Source organism: Saccopteryx leptura, chromosome 12, assembly GCF_036850995.1.
Source record: "Saccopteryx leptura isolate mSacLep1 chromosome 12, mSacLep1_pri_phased_curated, whole genome shotgun sequence".
NCBI classification, from domain to species: Eukaryota; Metazoa; Chordata; class Mammalia; order Chiroptera; family Emballonuridae; genus Saccopteryx; species Saccopteryx leptura.
Window position 1 is genome coordinate 34,704,306 of NC_089514.1, and position 21,850 is coordinate 34,726,155.

The 21,850-nt window shown below is 39.5% G+C and overlaps 1 protein-coding gene and 1 pseudogene across 11 annotated transcripts in view; both read left to right on the plus strand.

The window, feature by feature from the left end:
- Nucleotides 1–21,850, plus strand: part of ADAM22 (ADAM metallopeptidase domain 22) — a 262,410-nt gene that overhangs the window by 83,672 nt on the left and 156,888 nt on the right. The window lies entirely within an intron of this gene.
- LOC136383997 (coiled-coil domain-containing protein 174-like) lies at nt 9,808–11,626 on the plus strand (annotated as a pseudogene).

Below are 21,850 nucleotides of genomic sequence, written 5' to 3' on the forward strand. Positions count from 1 at the left end.
ATTGCATAATTACTTTGCAAGAAATGATTACATATAATAATGTTTACATAAAGTTTTGGAAAAAAGTAGTGTCAGTGCACATGACTTTTGATAGATTGCTTATGAGTGTTATAGCTTTTTTTTTAGACAATTTTAACAGAGTGACATTGATCAATTCGAGTACATAGATTCAGAGAAAACATCTGCAGATCATTTTGATATTTGATTATGTTGTATACCCATCACCCAAAGTCAAATTGTCCTCCGTCACCTTTTATTTGGTTTTCTTTATGCCCCACCTCTCCCGAGTGTTATACCTTTTTGATATTAAAATGATTGTGCTTAGTTATAACATAAAAATATATATTATGATATACTACTATATGTTAGGTATATCATACTTGATGATTTTCTTTTCTGAAATCTATAAATGTGTAAGCTACTAAACTAGAAAAAAATGATTCACTTCATTAACATTTCATATTTATATGGTAAAAAAATTCTTTCAAGCAATTTATTATTAAGCTAGGGACAAGCACATTAGCCCTTTTTAAACTTTAGCATACCGATTTTGAAATATTTAAGGGAGTGAATTTACTTTTAAATACACTTAGTCCTTAAAAAGATTAAACCTTAAGCCATAAGAACCACTTTAGTGTTGTTCGGCTGTCATAATACTGATGAAAATAGCCTAAGAGTTTCTGCATATTTATAAGAGTTCATGAGGAAAAATGAAAGTTGTCTCTTATGTGGAAAGTAAATTTTTTCTGGAGAATACTAATGCTTAATCAGAAAGGGCTTTTCTGTAATACCTGCGACTTACTGCATTCTCATGAATACTGGTGTGGTGTTAGTGAGCAGGCATTAAATATTACCCATGGTGTGCACTTTTAATAGTCAGTGTGAAAGAAGTTGGTAATGAGAATGCCAGGGCGCTCCATCTTTCCTCCTGATGCTTCACTCAGGCCGGGACTGTAGTCTCCTTCAATGAAAAGTTGGGACTGGCTGGCTCAAGCCAGACACAGTAGGTGTTTAAGTGGCTCTGCCCAAGTGTGTCAAGGAGGGGAGGCTGGTGTCATAACCACATGTAAAGCATTCTACAGGAGGCTGTTATCTCCCACGATGCATCTCCACTCTCAGAGGAGGGCTTACGTCTGCCACTTGTCTGGGTTTGTGATCTGTACATTCAGGCTGTCATTGGAAGAGCAAAGGCAGACTGTTGTCCTTCTTTGTTTCATCCAAGTTGTATTGACCTTCATCTCCTTCCCTCCTTCATTATTTCAATACACTTTGGCAGTGCGATTGACATTTCAGGTGAATTTATATTGTCTTTGGCTCTTTTTATTGCTTCCCACTTCAATAGGCCCAGCTAATCATCAAGTCCTGCAGATGTATTTACTCAAGAGAACATATATTTTAAAATTTTAAGACTTGTTTATTTTGTATTAACATAGTATTTAATTTAAAATGTGAAAAGCAGCAAGTCAGGGTTATTCCAAGAGGGCTTGCTCACAATGAAACTATTTACAAAAGCATGGCGGGCCCTGGCCATTTGGCTCAGTGGTAGAGTGTTGGCCTGGTGTGTGGAAGTCCCAGGTTGGGTTCCTGGTCAGGGCACACAGGAGAAGCACCCATCTGCTTTTCCACACTTCCCCCTCTCCCTTCTTTCTGTCACTCTCTTCCCCTCCCGCAGCCAAGGCCCCATTGGAGCAAAGTTGGCCGGGCGCTGAGGACAGCTCCATGGCCTCTGCCTCAAGCGCTAGAATGGCTCCGGCCGCAAAGGAGCAACGCCCAAGATGGACAGAGCATCGCCCCCTGGTGGGCATGCCAGGTGGACCCCAGTCGGATGCATGCGGGAGTCTGTCTGACTGCCTCCCTGCTTCTAACTTCGGAAAAATACAAAAAAGAAAAAAAGTAAAAGAAAAAGCATGGGAGTGGGTAAGGAAACTATAATGCAGTAACCTGGCTGTTAGTGTCAGCCCAGTTGGGGGCCGGAGAGGAAGGGGTATTCAACCTAAGGGAACCAGTCCTACTATACAGCTGTCAGCCCTTGAGCAAAGCCCTATCTTCTGGGGAGAGACAGCCATCTTCCAGGGACCTTGAGTGAGAGAACAGGGAAATAAACACTGTCTTCATTCTTCCCCCACTGACCTTCTGTCCTGCTTTCCATTGTCCAGCTCAGCCGGAAGCCAGAGAGCAGGCAAACCTTGATGCTAACAAGTCAGCTTCCTGGGGCATAACCAAGGTGGCAATGATCTCAAGAAGCAAATGGAAGATCCCTAGTACAAACAGATAATATGGGAAGTCTCTCCCCTGTCGGGCACCCAGTTCCCCAGTGTGAAAGCAGCCATGTACCAGGACCTTCCAGAGATCTTCAATCTTGTTAAAGTAAACTGGGGTGGGGATTATTTTTCACAGATTTCAAAATTTGCCTAAAGCAAACCTTGTTGCTTGGAAGGATTCCCCCTCCCCCCGGCCATATGTGCCAAAAGTTTGCTGAGGGTCACTTAAGATAACATGCTGCATATCCTTTTTCTGTATACTAGGTGCTTTATATGGTCCATTTTTGCCTTAAAGATGCCAAATGGGTAAGGTTTTTGTATTATTGCTTTATGTTTCCTGTTAGTGATCTGGCTCAGAAATAAAACATATATTGCCTATTTTCAGACAAGTGATTATGGCATTTTTTTCTTAAATGGACTTTTCAATGGATCTGAAACACAGTTTCCTAACTTACTGTTCATGATTGGACACTGAATTTTGAGAACCCCCGAGACTGCATTTAACCTGTGAAATTTTTAGGAGAGGAGGGCAATGGCTTTCATCAAATTCTCATAGAGGTTCTTATGTCATAAAAGACGACATTTGTCCAAAAGAAGTTTGATTCATTTGGAATTTCTTCTCATTACATATTTTTAATGGACCTCTGCATTCTTAGAATTCAGTAGCCTGGACAAAATGAAATTCAAAGGCTTTCAGTAATGTGCAACTAAAATGCTCTAGTGTGATGGATTAATATGTGTTAATAATCCTTGAAATATAAAACAATGCGATCTTGGTCAAGAAATCCCACGATGGCCCACTAGTAAGGTGATTTAAGTTCAATGAGAATATTTCAAGTAGATAATATCTGGATGTAACCAAGGGAAAAATGTTTTGCGTAAGTGATAAGAAAGAGTACCTGGCAATGAAAAAGTTGCATAGCATTTTTTATTTTACACAAAATTGTTCAGAAATATTGTAGAATGTTCTGTTATGTGGAAATTGTCATTCATTTTCTGTATACGTGTAGGTAGACTTGATAAACTAAGTACATTCAAGTTTAAGATTTTTTTCCATAAAATTAGAGTTCTTTTATGTGAATGATTTCAAAGGCTTGCCATATTTTGGATTCCAACTTTTTATGTACTCTATCCTCTGGCCAAATATTTTTCTGAGGAAAATACTCTAATATTAAATATTAAAAGTACTAAAAATCACTGAGTGAGTTCAGGTTATGGTTCCTAGTAGCATTTGAAGGAATTTTTCTCTTTCATAAGGTACATACAAACTACTGAAAGTATTAGTGGAGCAATATAATACCTGTTGTTCTGTGTAAAGCATTGTTAGGTTAGATTAACTGAGCCAACTTCCACTCCTTTTATTTTCTTTTTTTTTTTTTTTTTTTACAGAGACAAAGAGTCAGAGAGAGGGATAGACATATACAGGGACAAACAGACAGGAATGGAGAGAGATGAGAAGCATCAATCATTAGTTTTTCATTGCGTGTTGCAACACCTTAGCTGTTCATTGATTGCTTTCTCATATGTGCCTTGACCGCAGGCCTTGAGCAGACCAAGTAACCCCTTGCTCGAGCCAGCGACCTTGGGCTCAAGCCAGTGAGCTTTTGCTCCAAACAGATAAGCCTGTGCTCAAGTTGGAGACCTCGGGGTCTCGAACCTGGGTCTTCTGCATCCCAGTCCGATGCTCTATCCACTGCACCACCGCCTGGTCAGGCTTATTTTCTTTTGCTTAGGACTCTGGTTACATGTGTCTGAAACCTGAACAGTTTAAACAGGGAATGCATTTATTTTTATTTACAGGAATTATATTTGTGGAGTAGAATTGGCTTCAGGCATGACTACATCTACAATCTCAGTTATATCAGGTCTATGTGTTTTATATTTTGGTTCTTTTGTCTGTGTTGGCCTCATTCTCTTTTAATACACATTTTCTTCATGCTGAGATAGAAATTATGGTTATAGAAAGATCCAGACTTATAACATTCCAGACAGCGAACCTTGTAGAAAGAAGCCTTCTCTTTCTCCATTTAGGAATAAGTAAAAGTCCAATGGAAAGAACTTGATTGGCCTTGGTTGGTCACATGTTCAATTGTTGGATCAGATGACACTGCCAGCAACTTATCCCATGCTTAGCAGTTCATTCTTTGAATGGTGTAGGCATTTGCTAAAGAAAGAGCAGGGGTATCCTTACGAGAGTAAGAGGGTAAGTTTTCTAAGCTGGCCTAACCCGCAGATGTCCAGCACAATGAGTTACATGTGTCAGGAAATCCTGCTGCGAATTAGTAACTTGAGTGCTATTCTTTGGGCTTTATAAGCTAGGAATTAAACTGCTTGTTCTATTTTAACTATGAAAGCGCACACAAAATCTGAAAAAATATGGATCTGTGTGATCTCAGTGTATCCTTGGTGTTTCTATAGAAGACTGTCAAGTAGATAATACTTAACTATAATATATCACCACATAATTTTTATTGTTGCCGAGGCCTTTGAGTTGCCTACTAGCTGGTAAAATTAAATATGAATGCAAGTGAGAAATAAGTAGCACAGTTATGTTTTATACTTTTGACAGATTTTAAATTAACCTGCCTGGGTATTTTAAGTACAATAGGCCTTCACTGCTCATTTTTTTTCATATAATTATCCTTTTTTCTTTTGGAAATTGATAGAGAATGAAGAGAATCAAGTGTTACAATTTATACCAGGTTGATTGTCCCTTGTCCTCCCAGTGTTCAGAAATCCTCGGGTAAATATCTTCATTTTCTTAATTCTTTTCATGGGAAAAATATACTTTTTTTTCTGTACATGTATTCTTTTTTTTAATGTTTATTGATTGATTGATTTTAGAGAGAGAGGAAGAGAGAGAGAAACATCAGTTTGTTCCACTTATATATTCATTGGTTGATTCCTTAAATTTTTTTTTAGTATTATTTTTATTAGAGAGAGAAAGGGAGAGAGAAAAAGAAACATCCACTTATTCTTCCATTTATTTATGCATTCCTTGTATGCGCCCTGACTGGGGATCGAACCCACAACTTTGGTGTGTTGGGGTGACGCTCTAACTAATGGAGCTACCTGGCCAGGGCTTCTGTTGCAGCATTCTAATTAGGGTGGGACAACACTAAAAGGAATAAAGATACAAAATATTTTTCACATTCCCAGTTTTAGTATCAACATAACAATTCATGTTATCACCACATTTATTGTAACTTATTATACTTGTGATATATTGACAATACATTAACAGTACAATTAGCCACAGACTAATGCTATGAAAAAGGTTTCTTACTGTTACTGTAGTAGTTTATTGGTTTAGACAGTCCTTTAGGAATCTGTTTTCCCTGCTTTGATGTAAAAGAATCTGGGTGAATGGAGCCCATCCTCAGTTTCGTTTGATTTTAATAGCCACGCTCCCTTTTCCTTCGTTCCCACCTGTGCAAGGAGAGGTAAATTAGGATAAAGTGAAAAATTTTCCAGATTTAGTCATCCATTTTTTTAAGGATTATTTTGTAAAAGATGTCCAGAATTTATAGCAACAAAAACAAATAAAAAGAAAAAATTCTCTTAAACAATTTTATCATCTAAAAGAATACAGCTAGCTTTTCCCTTTTCATTTCTTTCTTGTCCTTTCTAATTGGGGGGTACACATATTTGATATCATTGTTATCATACTCAGAATTTGTATTTTGCCCATTCCATTTAACGTTCGTCACAAACATTTCCATATATTGTATAGCTAGTTTTGCTATATAAGAGTTAATTTGCCAATGTTCCGTAATTTTCAAAAGAATTAACATTTCATTGGACATTTATGTTATTTCGAGTACTGAACTACATGAATGATGCTATTATAAACATATGTGTGTTAATGTCATTCTTTTTTACAATTATTTCTTTCAGAAAAAGTCTAAGTAATAGGGTTAGTGCATCAAAGGGTAGAAACCTTTTTATAATCTAAGTTTATAGGGAATTTGAAACAGTTTTAAAACTTGGAGATATGTAGCTGCAGTGTTTTTAGTAGGTTTTTTTTAATGGCTGATGTGAATGTAGTTTTTATTATTTACTGGCTGTAGCCCATTTGTGAGGAACAAATAACATGAGGCACAGATTTGCAGATGAAAGAAGAGAAAGATGAGGAGGCATGTATTGATTTTCTTTTCACCCTACTGCCTAATTTCCATTAGTTTGCCTTGATTTCTTTCAACCTTTTTTTTTTGCCTTATTTATAAAAGCTTATTATATTTTATGACTGTATCTATGAGTTCACCTTTAAACCCAGTCCTGATCAATAAAGAATCATGATTTAATATTTCCCCATCATCTTTCCCTTTACAATAAGCTTTTGGATGCTTTTTCTGCCCTTCCACCTTTTTCAACACCTGCCTCCCGAGATTTTTCATAAAACTAAATGTCCTTAATTTTCTATGATGAGTATAATTATATATATGCCATCTCCTTAACACTTTCAGTGGAAAATCTTGTATCTGTATTTACAGTAGTCTTAAATGCCGGCTGGGCAGCTCGGAAAACAAAAGACAATGGTTCAATTTTGCACAGTGTATCTTACTGGCAGTATTTCACATCCCGTGAACATTGGGCGCTGTGACATAGCTCAGCTCAAATGAAAATGATTGGGAGTTATGAGCCACTTGATTGTAAGTTTTGGGAAATCAGATAGCATCTTATATGTCTTTTTGTGTCCCAGGGACCTAGCTCAGTCCCTTACAAGTATGAATTTTAGCATTCTTCATGTCCCATGGAGAAATAAGTATTTTTTATCTCATTCTGTGGGAGAGAATATAAACTCTAAAGGGATAAGTTCCATGAGCAATTAGGGTATTTTGACTTGGGTTAAAAAAAATTATAAATAGTTTCTTCAGTCAGTAATTAATTTCAGAACATGTTGGCTTATGGTTGTCAGACATTTTCATTGCCTTGTAAACTATAAAATCCTTGGATGAAAACTTTCACTAGAGCTTTCATTTACAAGCAAGCTTCAAAATGTCATATAAACAGAAAAATGCATCTTTGTTGTTCTACACAGTAATTGTGTGCATTCACTCCTTAATCCAACCAGACAGTTCCAATTTTTTTTCTAAAACTATGGATATTCAAAGGGTGGTAGCCATAGTCAAGTTTATGAGAAAAGATTCTAAATTAGAAAACAAATAACTTCCCATTGAGTAGCTATAACCTGCACCTGATTTGGTCCCACATCTTTTCAAATATTGATGAATTCAGGACTAGAATATATAATAGGATTATACTTGAAAGGCTTTTCATTTTTTTTTTTTTTTTAGCAAGAGAGACAGAGACAGAGAGATAGAGAGAGGGACAGATAGGAACAGATAGGCAGGAAGGGAGAAAGATGAGAAGCATCAATTCTTCGTTGTGGTTCCTTAGTTGTTCATTGATTGCTTTCTCATATGTGCCTTGAGGGGCGGGGGGCTCCAGCAGACTGAGTGACCCCTTGCTCAAGCCAGCAACCTTGGTCTCAAGCCAGTGACTTTGGGCTTCAAGCCAGCGACCTATGGGCTCAAGCCAGTGACCATGAGGTCATGTCTGTGGGCTCAAGCTGGTGACCTCGGGGCTTAGAACCAGAGTCCTCTGCGTCCCAGGCTGATGCTCTATCCACTGCGCCACTGCCTGGTCAGGCAGGCATTTCATTCTTTATGTGTATGCATATCTTCATTTTTAGAATGGGCAGTGGTGATTATTATTCAGTATTTGTTACTTGTCTAAAAGAGGGAAAATGATGAACCACTTTTTCATTTTCTCACTCACTAGTTCCTGCTAGTGTAATTCTACTGAATCTTCTCTCATCCGCGTTCCCAGCAACATACTTTTCTTCAGATTTAACAACTTTATTTGTGGTTGGCTTTTTTGTAAGTACTTGAAAAGGTTGAAAAGGTTGATTCTGTCATCATTAAAACTCTTTTTAAAAATACTTTTTCTGCCATTTCTTTAATACCACTTCTTTCTCAAATGCGGGAATATCCAAGCCTGAGTCAATGTCTCTTTTATTCTCTCAGTTACCGTAATAGCTCAACTGTATTTCTGTGTGTATCTCCTAACCTGAGCTCTTCATGAGTTTTCTCCCCACACGCCCCGTTACTGCTGCAGACCTCTCAATGGACAGGGTCTCTGTCACCACTTCAGATCAGCGTGTTCAGGGCTAAAGTCATCATCCTTTCCACGTGTGCAGGTCTTTCTCCAGGTTTGTACATATCTGCCTCCCCAGACATTCAGGTTCATTAAATAATCTGTTGCGGATGATGGGGTTAAGAGAAAATTAGAATTTTCATTGGGGCTGAGTTTCGATTGCTGTGTAATGAATTGCTACAAACTTAGTGGCTTAAAACAACACACTTGATTATCTCATTGTTTCTGTAGATCAGGAAACCATTTTCAGATTAGCGGGGTCCTCTGTTTAGGATGGAATAAAGGTGCTGGCTGGGGAGGCAGCTGCATTTGAGGCTCAGGGTTGTCTTTTAAGCTCGTTCAGGCAGCTTTGTGGTTGAATTCAGAATTGGTTGTATGACTTAGGTTCCTGTGTTCTTGCTAGCTCTTGTCTGTGGACCTTTCTCAGCAGCTCAAGGTCAGCCTCAGGTCATTGCCACACAGTCCTTTACGCCGTGCATTGCCATTGCTTTTCAGGCCTGCAGAAGAGCTGCTGCTGCCGCCTCCTGACCTGCTTGTGGCTCGCCTGCTTAAGTCAAGCCTGCTCCATATTTTCTCCCCTTTCATTAATTCTACGTTGGCTGGTAAGGGGCCCTAATTATATCTGCAAAATCCTTTTGTCCATCTACGGTAACGAATCCTGGGAATGCTAGCCCACCATATTCCCAGCCCCAGCCACATTCGGGGCAGTAGTTATACAGGGTGTCTACACCGTTCGGTGGCAGTCATGGGGGCCGTAGAATTTTGCTTGCTACAGGTGAGTGGGGGCAGGTGTGGCAATGAGTACTGACATTAGTTATTCAAGGATGACATTAAGATAGTTCATTTCACACAGGTGGTGCCAACACAATACCAGTTTAAGATGTCATTAGTGAGTACTTTTGGGAAGTTTACTAATTATATCTATTAATACATATTTTTTAGCCCTGGCCGGTTTGCTCAGTGGTAGAGCGTCGGCCTGGCATGCAGAAGTAGCAGGTTCGATTCCCGGCCAGGGCACACAGGAGAAGCGCCCATTTGCTTCTCCACCCCTCCCCCTCTCCTTCCTCTCTGTCTCTCTCTTCCCCTCCCGCAGCTGAGGCTCCATTGGAGCAAAAAGATGGCCCGGGCGCTGGGGATGGCTCCTTGGCCTCTGCCCCAGGCGCTAGGGTGGCTCTGGTCACGACAGAGCGACGCCCCGGATGGGCAGAGCATTGCCCCCTGGTAGGTGTGCTGGGTGGATCCCGGTCGGGTGCATGCGGGAGTCTGTCTGACTGCCTCCCCGTTTCCAGCTTCAGAAAATTTAAAAAAAAAACACATTTTTTGAAAACATTCCTAGAGGTAAGAGGCCAGCGGGGACCTGTGGAGGATTTATTTTGGGTCGGGGCACTTTGGCCGAACCATGGGCCAGAGGAAAAAGCCTTTGGATGTCACAGCCTCCTCGTTGGTAGACTTTAAGGCCGAACTCTTTTGAAAACAAGAAGAATTCAAACAAGAAAAACTTCTAAAAGATTCTGGAATTTTGGGGAAACCAAAAACAACTACTAAGAAACCAAGTATCTGGAACAAACAGAATACAGGAGTTTCAAATCGAGCTGAGAAGGATGCAGAACAGAAGATTGAGGAACAGAAGACTTTAGACAAAGCAAGGGAGAAATTGGAAGAAAAAGCTAAATTATATGAAAAAATGACTAAAGGAGACTTTATAGATGAAGAAGTAGAAGATATGTACCTTGTGGATTTCACACAGAAGATCATAAATAAACACAAGGAAATGGAGGCATTTGGTACCAATAGAGATTCCAGAAATGCAGGAGAAAGAGATGATGATGAAGAAAATGTTCCTGAAAAAGATATACCTCCTCCCCAGGACCCCAAGTGAAGAATGGGTGGATTATATGGATTCTTTAGGGCGATCTCGACGCTACATGAAAAAGGATTTGCCACATCTGCTGGAGATGGATAAAAATCTTCAGGGGAAGCTTTTTGTTAGTCCTGCTACTGAAAGAACCTTACTCTCTGAAGACATGAGAAAAGAACTTCAGCGTCAGCAATGGGAGGACGAAGAAGGGAGGCCCCGGAAAGGCCAATGGGGCCATCCATTATGAAGACATTCGGGAAAATGAGGCCCGGCAACTTGGTGTTGGCTATTTTGCCTTTGCTCGAGATAAAGAGTTAAACAAACAAATGAAAACTTTAGAGATGCTGCGTGAACAGACAACAGACCAGAGAACAAAACGAGAAAACATAAAAGAAAAGTGAAAGGCTATGTTAGAAGCAAGACTTGCCAAACTTCGACAAAAAAAAGATGAAGGCCCTGGCCGGTTGGCTCAGTGGTAGAGCGTCGGCCTGGCGTGCAGAAGTCCCGGGTTCGATTCCCGGCCAGGGCACACAGGAGAAGCGCCCATCTGCTTCTCCACCCCTCCCCCCTCCTTCCTCTCTGTCTCTCTCTTCCCCTCCCGCAGCCGAGGCTCCACTGGAGCAAAGATGGCCCGGGCGCTGGGGATGGCTCCTTGGCCTCTGCCCCAGGCGCTAGAGTGGCTCCAGTAGCGGCAGAGCATCGCCCCGGAGGGGCAGAACATCGCCCCCTGGTGGGCAGAGCATCGCTCCTGGTGGGCGTGCCAGGTGGATCCCGGTCGGGCGCATGCGGGAGTCTGTCTGACTGTCTCTCCCCATTTCCAGCTTCGGAAAAATACAAAAAAAAAAAAAAAAAAAGATGAAAAAGTCAAAAGATGATGGAGCAGATGAAGAAAATACAGATGGAGATGTTATTGGGCTTTTGCCACCAGAACCAGAGGCTGTGCCTACTCCGCATATTGCTGCCCAGAGCAGCAAAGTAGAAGTCATCATTCAAGAGAGGAAGGATACCAGGCCTGGAGTGCCACACGTCTGGGAGGGGGACAGAGGAAAAGAATTTTGCTTTGGGTACTGGTCGAAGAGGCAGTCGGATCTCCAGGCTGAAAGAGATTCTGAGTTTGCCCCACCATCGGATTACTTTGTGGGTCAAAAGAGAACTGGTTCTTTCAATAGCCAGTCGTGGAGTAGACCTGCACCTGCACAGTGATGGAGGGCTGTACCCTGGCCAGAGCCATGACCCCAGCTGTTCACAGACATCATCCACTCCTGCCCCCAGCAGCCCACCACAAGTCCCCATAGTCACTTTTGAAACTCTGGATGATATGATACCCTATTATAAGCAAGTGACATAAACTTAAAAAACATTTTGACTTGGGACCATACTGTTGATGGTTTCTTCCTCTTCCAAAGCAGAGAAAATTACTTAACTTTAGGGACTGAATTGTAACTTTCTTTTCCTGTCCTTTGCTTGGAAGATACAGGTTGGATTTGTCAGCAAGGAAGAAAGTGAGTGGTACTGTGGGAAATCGGTGGCACTTGGCTGTAATTTCTTTCTAATTGGTGTGGAGACATACTCATCTGGATTTAAGTGTAAGCTATGATAGAGTAGAAATATTCTGTAGTAATTTGACAACAAGAAACTTGTAATCCTTTTATACCTACACCCATGACTTGCTCAGATTTAAGGACTTCATTCCTTTCCTTTGGCAAATGCTAGGATGTAGATGTCTTTTTTTCCCAAGGATTCAGCTTGCAGAGCAGTTGATGGAGTATCTATTAGGAGAAACTTCTTCCTGTCAGAGAGCAGCAAATGAAACACTGTGACCTAGTCTCCAGAAGGACCCTGAAGCTGGAGAACCGTTAAGCAATAATATTTGAAAGGCCAGGGTGGAGAACTTTGTAATCCAGAAAGGTCGAAATTGAAGCCACTAACTTTTATTATCTATGATTTTCATCACCTACATGTAGCGGGCATTCAGTAAATGTCTGTTGAATGACTGAGGCACATGTGGAAGCCGTTGGGCCTGGTTAGACAGCAGGATGCTCCTTAGCTGTAAAGAGTAGCTTTTTAGCTCATTGTTTTTGGGAGGTGAGTCACCTCAGAAGCCTGACTGGGATAGACACGGGCTGGAGTAGGGGCAAGGAGGTCCCTTCATTTTTCCTAACAGTGGGGTCGGTGAGCAGGGCTCCAGAGTGACTCCCTGTGCTTGGTGCTATCCCTGTGCTTTGTCTGCGACACTGCAGTGTCCTCTTTACAGCTGCAGATCAGCAGTAGGAGTTGGCCACCAGGCCCAAAAGGCTCAGATAGCTGCCTCCTGGGCCAGTGAGTCCTGTAAGAATGTGCTAGAGCAGATCCTCCAAGTGCCCGAAGGAGCCCACCCTCCCCCGGGCTCTGTGATACACGTTTCCGTTCCCGCGGTACTGCAGTGTTGATGTAAGTGCACTCAGTCTGTTATAGATTGCAACTCGGAGCACAAAGAGGGTCAGTGACATGTGGCATCTAAATGGCAGATCTAGGACTTAGACACAGTTTAGGCTTCGGTGTGCTCCAGACTCATGCTTTCTCCACCACCTTTTGCTCTTGGTCTTGTTGCTCCAGTATCAAGCAATATTAGACAAAAATCCCAAATGCCTGAGAATTTAACCTTTAAACTCCATGTTGGGGAAATGGCCAGACCTATTACAGGTCATTCTGTGAGCCTAATCAGGGAAATACCTCTTAACAAATATACATTAAAACAAACAAACAAAAAAACATACCTAGAATAAATTTCACCATGTACTCATCTCCACTCCGCTCCACTAATTGTATCTTAAATCTGTCTTTGATGCTTTTGGGTAAACATTTCTCACAATGCAACCATATTTGAATGTGAAATTTAAGATTATTTTGAGAACTATTATGTTTTTATTGATACATACAAGTACTTTTTGCGCTTATTCTTTGATATAAAATTCTAAATTATACACGCCCTCCTACTCCCAGCTAGTCCAGGTAAGGTGCACTATGAGATAACTTTCTTCACCTATCTTCCCAGATACGGGTAATTGCTTCTCATGAAAAATCAAACTGTGGCTTTCAATCTATTTCGCCCTCTGACCTTTGGAGGAATGGCATTCTTTTTATTTTTTATTTATTTATTTTTTACAGGGACAGAGAGAGAGGCAGAGAGAGGGATAGATAGGGACAGACAGACTGGAACGGAGAGAGATGAGAAGCATCAATCCTCAGTTTTTCCTGATGACATCCATAGTTGTTCATTAATTGCTCTCTCATATGTGCCTTGACCCTAGGGTACAGCAGACCCAGTAACCCATTGCTTGAGCCAGTGACCTTGAGTCCAAGCTGGTGAGCTTTTTCCTCAAGCCAGAGGAGCCCGCACTCAAGCTGGCGACATCGGGGTCTGAAACCTGGGTCCTCTGCATCCCAGTCTGATGCTCTATCCACTGCGTCACCACCTGGTCAGGCCGGCATTCTTTTTATTTTATGTTGCTTTTGTGTGTGTGCGTGTGCCACATTTGAGATATTATTTTTTCTAGGAAGAAAACTGTTATGAAAAGAAATAAAAATGTAGATTTCTCTTTTTTTATTGATTTTTAGAGAGAGGAGAGAGAGAGAGAGAGAGAAAGGGGGGGAGAAGCAGGAAGCATGAGCTCAGTAGTTATTACGTGTATGTGCCTTGACCAGGCAAGCCCAGGGTTTTGAACCTGTGACCTCAGCATTCCAGATTGACACTGTATCCACTGTGCCACCACAGGTCAGGCTAGATTTCTTATTTGAATAAAGAGAATAGTATTTCTGCTCTAGTTTCCAAAATTATATTTATAAGTAACATCTGTTTCTATATAAATATAGAGGTTTGTCAGTTATATTTTGCTGCTGTTTCTAAAACTGGTGATAAAGCTGTTCTTTGAGTCATATCTATTTTGGATTCTTTGTTCTACTGTCTAAACTATTTCTCCAATCTAAGAGAGCATCTCTTTATTTTTTTAAAAAAAATCTCTGTGGCGATACTACTGGGGTTTTTTTTGTAGATTTTGCATAAATCAGAACCTATTACCTATTTTAGACTAGTTATTCCATAAGCCATAAGAGAGACATTCAGTCTTATTTCTATTTTACAGAAGCTGGGATTAAAAATGTATGATTTTTGCAAATGTGTTATATCAGAACAGTATACTAAAACATTTTGTAGGCAAAAGGGAAGAAATAAACTTTGGTTTTTATTTTCAAATCCATGGGTTATGTTGGTAAGGTATTTAGCTGATTTGAAATTAAATACTGACACTTGAAGACTTAACTGTTTAGTTTATCAAGACCATTTTTTGGAAAAATCTTTTCTATGTATTCATAAATTATTGTGCTTTAGACGTCTGGCTTTTTCCTTGATCTGAGGGAGTTTAAAATGGAACTGGAAATTACTGTGTGCTCATCTCCACCCGCATACACAGTCAGTTCTCATTTCTCTTGACTGTCTTAGCATGTCTCTTAGAAAAAAAGTAAGATTCATGGCTCAGTAAGTAACTGTATTCATTTTCCAATTCAAGCCTTTCTTGAACTTGTTCTGGGCAGGCTGACATGTTGCCTCCATTAAGGGAACCTTGGTGATAAATATGAATCCACAAGATAATGTCTTATTTTTGAGTGTCACTGAAATGTGCTTCTAACTCAATCTCAAGGTGTCTAATGTATTTTAGGCCCAAATTATCTTGTTTATTCATCAGTGTTTTTCCTATTTCCTGAGTGTACCAGATCTAATACTGAGGATATTAATAGTCTCTTCCAAGTAAACGAATATACCATAGTCATGAAAGGAAAAATTTGTTGCTACCAGTCACAAGAAGGTGGATGAAATTCACTTCTCTGCACAGTGGTCACTTTTCAAGTAGCTTACCTGTTTTTTTATTTTCTTCTGAATGCTTGATGGTAGTTGTGTACACTATTTCAAATCTGTAGTTTCAAACCAGAGTGCTATTTGTTATCTAAAACATGGATATCAGCTATTTTTCGTGATGAAGTTTATAGCATTCCATGTTATTTAAAAAGTACACTTAGAAATTTACATTTATTTCCTATTTGAATGAATGAAAAAGTTGAATAATGGTATAGGCAAAATACTTTTAAAAATCATTTATGCTATTTCAACTCTATTCATGCATATCCACACACATCCATATGTGGGTGGAAATTGTGGACAGTTTTTCATCTGTATGCATACCATTTAAAAGTACAAGAGATCCCAGGGAAAATAATTTCCATCTTCAGCACCAGAGATAATTCTTTTCATCTATTTTTATGTATGTGCATTATAGAAATCAAATATTCTTCTCTTGCCACAATATGGCTTACATTAAATCCAAAGAGAAGTACTTCTTTTTGAAATTAAAATAGGGAAGCTAAACAATGTGCAGTCTATTAAAAAGTTAGTATTTTAGAAGCTTTTCAAAATTGTAGTCATATTATTGCCCTTTATAACTCTCAGATATTAAACTGCAGTTTCATTCTTAGTTAAGCTCTTGGAAATTCCATTATCTGCAGAAAGCAAGTTAAAATGAACATCGAAGCTGTTCTTTTTTGGATTATGAATACTGCATTTACATATCATCTGTGATTATGATGATGATGGCTTTTTAAGAATGCTCATGAGCTTCCATGTTATCCTATTAGATGTTCTCATGGTGGTAACACACAGAGAGAGGACTATGTGGAATTGTTCACTTAACTACTCAAGAGTTGGAGAAATTCATTTTAACTCATGCAAAGGAGACATTTTTATCACAAATCTCCTCTGCTAATCACCCCTACCTACTGCAGTTAGGTTACTTTTAATAGGACTTTCATCTTGAATGTCCTTTCATGTTGATTGGCCGTGATAAAATCCTCAGCAGTCTGCTTTTACCCTTTTCTATTAATAGAGGGATGGGGTTGTTCAAAGTATGAACTCAGGAATAAGACCTACTTGGGAATGAATCCGGTGTTATCGTTGACCAGCTAGGCAATTTTGGGCTTTCCACTTGACTTTTCCAGGCTGCTGTTTCCTTGCCTGCCCCATGGGATCATATGTATGCCACCTCATCAGCTGGCTGTGTACTTCAGTGAGCTACTGATGCATTGATGTACTTGGCATGGGGCCTGGCATGCAGCCCTCCACCAATGCGTGTGCACGTGTGCATATGCACACCCACACACTCTACTTCAGTTAGTATCCATGCCTCAGCTTGACCCCTCAGCTCTAACCAGGCTTCTCTTCTCACTGCCTCTGGAGCCACGTGTAGTTTCTCTCTGCTACGACTTCTTGTATTCTTCCTCTCGTTCGAAATGTCCTTCTCTGCCACTCTCCAAGGTACGGGTTCTCATTCACAGAGATCTCTTCTTTTTGTTCATTCTGTGTGCTACTGTCAGTTCCATTTATCAAGGCTCTCAATAGTACATTGCATTGAGATTTGTCCTTTATATTTTCCTGTCTCTGTAATAAGACTTGAAGTTCCATGGGATTAAGTGCCGTTTAAATACTCCCATCATCCTAGGAATTGAACGTGTGGGAAAGTTATTGAATTGTATTTTGTCATTTTTTAAAAATGATTTTGTTATTTACCATTCACTATTTATATTCACAAGTGAAGACAGTATTCTACCAAATATTTTCATTGTTAGCAATTTCATTAAAATATGTGAATTTTTAATACATTCATTTGTCATTTATTTTGACAGGGTCTTTCACAAAGATTTATTTAAAAAGTAAAATTTTATATTACATGTATGCAGGGCACTGTGTATTTATAAATACATTATTATATTTATTGTGTATCCTTCCTGAGGTAGCATGTGTGGGCATGCATATGCAAATGTGCACATACATTTATAATTGTATATTGTCTACATATATGTTGGCATGTTAAATACATTATTCTGACTTCTTCCTCACTTGGCAATGTGTCTAAGAGATACTTGCACAGCAGTACATACAGAGCTGTTTCATTCTTCCTATGGGATACATTGTATATCATTTGATTGATTTACTACAATTTACAAAACAGTTCTCTATTGAGGTCCTTTTAGCTTGTATCTAGTTTTTTATCATTACAAATGGTGCTGTGATAAATCATGTAAACATATGCTTTTGAACATACTGGATTCTATCCATAGGAAAGCTCTAGAAATGGGTTGGGTAAGAGGGAATATACAACTTGCATTCCCACCAGAAACACGTGAGGGAAGCTGTCTTCTCACACCCAGAATCTACCACGTGCAGCTTTGCTCTGGCTGTTCTTGGCTCCCTGAGGGGCTCTTGTTCTCTTATGCCTCTCCGTTTGCACGTTCTTACATCGCTGGCAAGTCCCCGGTATGTGGTACCTTGCCCCACCACCGCTTCTCCCTTCCTCCCGTCTTCCCTTTTCCTCAGGACTCAGCTCTGCCATGAATTCCTCGTAGAGACATCCTTGCTCCATAGCCCCCACTCTGCTTTCTTTCCCCAGAAGTTTTCAGATCCAATTCAGTGCTCTCATCTTTGTGTGTGAGAGTCCTCTGCTTATGTAACAGATTTCTCCTGCACACTTCTGTTACTGGTGTCCTCATTGGTTCTCTGCTTGTACTTTCAGTCAGCTGATTTCCAGACTGTGCCGTTTCGATCGCTGTCCAAAACCTTTCCTTCTGCCAACATGTGGTAGAGGCTCAGTAAATATATTTTTGAATGAATTAAAATAAATCACATTTTCAGAATTTTAGAGTTGTATGGGGCCTTAGTGATTGTTTAATCTAACACATTCACTTTATTTTTAAATTTATTTAAAAAATTATTGGCCCTGCTCAGTGGATAGAGTATCAGCCCAGAATATGGACATCCTGGTGTTTGATTCCTGGTCAGGGCATACAGGAGAAGTGCCCATCTGTTTCTCTCCCCCTCTCCCTCCCCCTTCTCTCCCACTTCCCTCCCACAGCCAGTGGCTTGATTGGTTCAAGTGTTGGCCCCTGGGTGCTGAGGATAGCTCAGTTGCTCTGAGCATTGGCCTCAGGCACTACAAATAGCTCAGTTGATTTGAGCATCAGCCCCAGACAGGGGTTGCCAGGTGGATCCTGGTTGGGGCACATGTAGGAGTCTGTTTTTCTATCCACCCCTCCTCTCACTTAAAAAATTATTTTATTAATTTTTTTTAGAGCGAGAGAGAGAAAGAAACATTGATTTGTTTCTCCACTTATTTATTCATTCTTTGGTAGATTCTTGTATATACCCTGGCTGGGGATCAAACCTACAACTTTGGTGTATCAGAGCAATGCTCAATCAACTAAACTACCCAGCTAGGTCCACGTTAATTTTATTAGTGAAAAATAGAGTTTTTAATTTTAATGTGCTAAATTCAAAATTAGGCAGTTTGTTTTAATTTTTTAAGGAAAACAGTAAAGCTGCTTGTTTACCTGCCTCTGACTTTTTTCTCTGGGTTCACATCAGATCCCAGTGTTACAGTCCTTGATCTAGAGGTTTTTATAATGCTATATGCTATTGTTCCTTCAGACTCGCCAAGTGTCAAAGACATATCACATATCTTTTGTGTCTTTCCATTCTTTCTATTGACCCATCATTTTTCATTTTCAGGACCTTGCTTGGAACAAAGTTCCCAGGATCTGCCCAAATTTGGAACACTGAGAAATAGACAGGAAACTGGAGAGCAGAGAATTACTGTTTTTACTGATAAACACAGTAGAAAACATCTTGCCTTAGTGCAGTGGTTCTCAAACTTTTTGAAGTTGGGCGCATTTAAAATTCTACAAATAATTGTAGGTGCACTATATACAAATTTCTGAGAAATATGTTATAATAATTAAGTCAGATATTAAAGAAAATATAAAGTCCAAGCATGCTTTTATGGTAATTAAATAAAATAAATATGACAAAATTAAATTTATTCTGACATTTAAAAACTTTTGTTACATTTTTTGAGTTATGCTTTTTAGAATTCATAAAAAGGGGGTTAAATAAAGAAACAACAAAATGTTATCTTTTTATATATATAGTTACATTCTTAGTAAGATTTAGTAAATTTGGCAGGTCCTAGCACGAATCTGTTAAGTTTTTTCATTCTTGTGTTTATGAGAAACATTAGCCTGATGTGTCCTAGCGATTTCTTCAGTGTCTGGGCATATATTTGAAAGGCAAACTCTCTTTTCCTCATCAATACATTAAGGAATTCCTCTCTTTTTACTCTTAATTGTGTTGAGTGCAGAAAACCCCCACCATACATATCATCTTAACTTTACACCAAACAAAGGATAGAAGAAACTTGCCTCCAGTCTTTCTGGAGAACATGGGGGGTAGTATAAACAATCCAGCACCACAGTTTAACAACCTTTTGCAACCTAATCAGGCAAGTGAGGTGGGGGGTTGGGCAGACTGTCAGCTTACAGCCAATTCCCCACACCTCTGTCCTCCAAAAATCTAAACTCCAAAATCCCTGTTGGTTTTTTGGTCCCCAACAGGCACATATTTCTCTGGAGTACCATAGGGCGCACCTGGAAATCTTCTAGGGTGCACCAGTGCACCCTGGCACACACTTTGAGAACCACGGCCTCAGTGAGAAGACTAAACGATCCTATTGGTGCTTCCTGTCTTCATTTGCCTCCTGTGATGTCTAGTCTTTGGTATTTCAGGAAGGTTTGGATCTGCAGAGCAGACATAATTCTGTTTCTCATAATTTCTATATTCACATTGGTCTCAAGCAAAAAGGGAGAAAAAAGAGAAGGTCCTCAATGTTTGCACACTCTTTAAAGATAAACTGCATTTCAGAAATGTATCCCAGTGTTACTCCTAACCTGCTCAACTCTCACCTCTTCAGGTAGAGAGATGGGAAAGAATCTGGTGCCGCTCCCTGGACATGAAAACGAGGAGTATTGGAGGGAAGGAGGCTCTGGAACATGCCTTCTCTTCCCTGTCCTGTGTTTAGTTATGTGCTCTCTTTTTATTTCCCATGCCTGTATTTAAATGTTTTGTGTACTCCCCATATCCTTTGTTTCTCTCTCCTGGAACCATAGTAACCCAATGATCTGAGTCTCCAACCTCTTGCCACACAAATATTCTACTTGCTCTTTGGATTACTGGTCATCTAAGGCTTCCGCAGCCCTGATAGCATTCTTCGTGGCCCACGCATCTGCATATAAGAAAGCCAGCCCCACATGGCGCTCAGGCATTCTGAGAGACATTTCTGTAGTCCTGTGCAATCCCTAGTTCCCACCTCAATTTCATTGCAATTTTAAATATTTATTATTGCAATTTTAAATATTACCTGTTAACAAATACATTTTAAATACTAGGAGTATTTTAAATACTCCTTGGTACATCTGTATAGAATGTTCAGAGATTCTTCTCCATCTTTATTTAATAGGCAAGAGAAAGAATTAATTTTTATTAAAAATTTCCCTAGTAATGCCTCATTCATTTTATAACTAGAAATTAAAATTAGAGCAGAAACCAGAGAGAGCCATGGAAGGAATATTATGTCAGTCACGCAGGTATATCTCAGGTCCTTTTTCGTTGGATGTTTGTAATCATAAAGATTATTTTGTCTCAGGGTTTCTGCTTATTTCAAGTAGCTGAACTTGAAAACTTAACATTATGCACTGATTTCTCTTTTTATAAAAACATAAGTTTAAAGTTGTGAATGAAAAGCAGCAGTGAAAATCCTGTCTTACTTCTTCCTGGATTGGTGGCTAAATTTAGATCGGCAGCAATACAGCGGTTCATCAGATAAATGTGAGAAGCGGTGCCACATGCTAAGGCCTAAGGTAATCAGTCCTCCATGTCTGGAGTGTAGACAGTCACACTGATATATATGACTTTCTCTTTTTCCTTCTTATCTACTTTTGCATATTTTTCAGATGCAAAATGTTCAGTAGTTTTCCACAAGAAAATTTACTCCTAAATGATTCTCTTAGAGGTATTTTGTAAAATTGAAGAGAATAGGAGAGCAAAGCATATTTAACTTTTATCTTTGCTGTTTTATGTTTTGATTATTAGATCTTGGATATAGAGATTAACTCACAGTCCGGCCACAGTGTCAACAGCCTGATTAGTTTTCTTCCATTTATTGCTCATTTAAGTGAGTATGAGGAGTGATTACGTAGTAATAACACTCATTTTTTTTTTTGGATAAGGTGGACAATCTTTACTTCAAAATTTGGGGGACTGCTAACCTAGCTATGTTTGTGGACCGGTCAGAGAGGTATCAAGATTCAGTTCAGAAGTCTCATTACAGTTATTTTTTCCAACTTCAGTGTTAGCTATTTGCAGGGGATGGGGGGATTTCCGTTTCAGTTTTTATTTTTATATATTTTTATTTTTTATAAATTTTATTTAGACAATTAATTTTAACAGGGTGACATTGATCAGTTAGAGTACATAAATTCAGAAAAAACATCTCCAGATCATTTTGACATTTGATTATATTGTATACCCATCACCTGAAGTCAAATTGTCCTCCATCACCTATCTAGTTTTCTTTGTGCCCCTTCCCCTCTCCCTAGTAACCACTGCACTCTTGTCTATGTCCATGAGTCTCAATTTTGTGTCCCACCTATGTATGGAATC